This window comes from Octodon degus, unplaced genomic scaffold (genome assembly GCF_000260255.1).
Source record: "Octodon degus isolate 3935 unplaced genomic scaffold, OctDeg1.0 scaffold00011, whole genome shotgun sequence".
Lineage (NCBI taxonomy): Eukaryota > Metazoa > Chordata > Mammalia > Rodentia > Octodontidae > Octodon > Octodon degus.
The window spans coordinates 6,893,425-6,896,655 of NW_004524587.1; positions in this window are offsets into that span (position 1 = coordinate 6,893,425).

Here is a 3,231-nt window from a genome sequence, read left to right on the forward strand (position 1 = left end):
CACACTTGAGGGCCCAAGAGGAAAGGGGCCTTCAGTCTGTTTCTGGGGCTCTTCCTCAGGGATTTCCATGGGAAGGCTCATGGAGGGGCTTTGCAGTGAGTGAGAAAGTTGGGACTTAAAGACTAAAATAGCTATGAAGCTCCAGGGAGAAATGGTCACACTTTATGGTGGAGTTGAAGGTTGTTAATAGCCTATTCGGGGAGGGGGTGTACAGGGAGTGAGGGTGAGGCGAATGCCTAGCAGGGGTCTCTTGTTGTACCAGCTGGGCGTTGTGTTCTGAGACACAGTATCCTTTTCCACCATGAAAAGCAGGCAGGAGCTACTGTGGGCCGCACCGTCATGTTGAGGTGCTGTGAGGCAAAAGGTCTTTGACGTGGTGGAACACGCATTTGGGGCCAGGCTGAGGGCTTCTAGGTCCTTTTAAATTTTTTTTTTTAAGAATACAAAAAGGTAAAATAAATAGAAATGATACAAAATTTCATTAAACAAAATAATAGGAATTCTATAATGGCTGTTGTACTGCATAATATTGTCTTCAAATTAGTTGTTTGAGTTACAAGAGATAAGCCTTCAAAATTGGGTTTTAAAAAGTTATAAGAAATTAAATAGAAGAAAAATTTTAAAAAACTTCAAGCACTAACTGCTCTATTCAATGGACTACACAAAATCAGCAGTAGAATTACCCAAATTGTCATGCATAGTACATGAATATATCTTTTCCTGTCTGTCTCCTTATTCCAGTTTCTCCTTCCCACTGAGCACATTCTTTCCCTTTCACAGTATCTATTGTGCCTTTCAGATTTTATTTACTCTTCCAGGTTCTCACACTAACAAGATGATAAGATGTTTGCACATGCAGGTCTGACTTATTTCACTTACGAATACAGGCTCTAGTTGCATTCATTTACCTACAAAAGCCTCAAATTTATCTTCTTTGTAGCTGAGTAATACTCCACTGTGTAAAAATACCACATCTTTTTTATTCCTGCTTCTGTTGATGGGCATTTGGGTTCTTTCCAAGATTTAGTTAAGACAAATTGCACTGCCGTAAACATGGGGGCACATATATCACTTTGGTGTTTTCAGTTCTTTTGGAAAAATATCTAGCAGGAGAATAGCCGGCTTGAATGGGACCTCGAACAGTAGCTTTTGGAGGAAGCTGCACACTGATTTCCCCAGTGCTGAGTCCGTCTGCACTCCCACCAACAGTGAAGAAGGCTCCCCCGCAGCCCATTCCCTCATTTGCTGTTGGTTGACGCCTTCGTGACAGTCATTCTTTCTGGCATCAGATGGAATCTCAGCACTGCTTTAATTTGAATCTCTTGAATGGCTAATGATGTGGAACATTTTTTCATATGTTTATTTACCATTTGTATTTCTTCATTTGTGAAATGTATGTTCATCTGAAATGCCTTTTTTTTTGGGGGGGGAGCAGGGCATTGAACTCGGACACTTGTGCTTGCCAGGCAAGCGCTTATTCCACTGAGCTATCTCCCAAGCCCCCTTTTCTTTAAGGTTTTTTTTTCATTTTTTGGATTCAGTCTTTTTAATTTTGGAGGCCAGATATTTTTTAATTTTTCATATGTTCTAGATAGAAGTCCTTTATGTGAGGGACAGTCAGATATAACTTGTTCCCAATTCTTAGCTTTTCTCTTTACTCTGTTGGGGATTTCTTTTGGCGCGTAGAAACTTTTCATAAAGGTGAAATCCCAATTGCTGATTCTTTAAAGTATTTCCTGCACAGTGTAGGTTTCGCTCATAAACTCTCTGCCTATCTCTATGTCTTTGAGATTTCTTCCTACTAAAGTATAACTTCAAGTCAGGCATTATGATGACTCTGGCCTTTGTTCTTCAGCATTTCTTTTGCTCTTCTAGGTTTCTGCTGGTCAGATGATTTTTAGGAATGTATTCCCGAGATCTGTAAGGTGTACTAATGGTATTTTAATCAGGATTACATTAGTTTCCTCCGAAAGACTAACTGCTTCAATTTTTTTAAAAGTATCAGTTATTTAATTAGGTTCTTAGTAATAAATTTAGAACACTAATTTATGAGGATAAATTCCATTTGTCAGAGCAAAAACAGATCACAGATAGCCCTGGAGCTGAGGAACAGCTTTGATTTTTGCTAAAATCTGCGAGTCCACTGCTTTCTGATCTACCTTGCGCTGCTCTGAAATCTGCTTAGCTCTCTTTCTTGGTGTTGAAGTTCTTGCCCTCCTGGTATCGGGGTTTCTGCAGCTTCATCTTGTAGTGAGCATGAGTGAAGTATTTGGAGATTTTCACTTTGCTGATATCAATTTTTGTAGAGGTGGCAATGACAAATTTGTGGTGTGTTCTTCATAGAGGAACAGGATTAAGGCTAGGAGGCCCTGTCACAAGTAGCAAGTCACTGGCCAACGGCTTCAGGAAGACCACCCTCTTGCCTCTGTGACGCCCAGTGAGGATGATCAAGATGGTGCCAGGAGGGACGCTAGCTCGAAGTTGCCGCACATGCTGACTGAAGGGTTTCTTGCCGTGGCTCAAGAGCTTTCGGGGCACATCTGCGGTAGAGTCGTATCTAGGCATTTTTCGAAGCTCACCCCCCTCCCGGTTCTTCCACTGTTGTCCCCACTGACTGGTTTTGTGGTTGTAGCAAGAACTTTCTCCTTTTTCTTCTCCATCTTTGATTTAGCAGCTGTGTACTTTCTCTTGTACAAAACCTTTCTGGAATTCATAGAGGATCGGGAGTATCTACCAATTCCTCTAAGCAGGACAGGATTTCGGCTGCAGTGGGGCTGCCCCTTCTTGAACTTTTTGGCCTTCACCTTACCCTTTTTACCAGTACCATTGACCACAGCCTTTTAGCTTTGGGTTTCTTCTCTTTAGTGTCTGGCTTCTCAGTTTTTTCACCCATCATGTTGCATGATGTAAAAGAGCAGTGCTTCAATTTTAATATTTGAAACTTTGATCCATTTTGACTGTTCTTCTATGCATGGTGAATGACATACCTTTGCCATGTGGAAAGCTATTTTTTTTCCAGCAACATTTATTGAAGAGGTTCTCTTTCTTCCAGTGAACATGGTTGGTTTCTTTCTTAAAGATACGGTGGCTGAGTGTGTTTGTAGTTGCATCTGCATCTTCTAATCTGTCCCATTGATCCTATTTCTTTTCAGTACCATGCTGATTTTATCACAGTGACTTTGTAGTATCATTTTGAGTCAGGACCTGTGATCCCGCCTGGCTTCCCTCTAT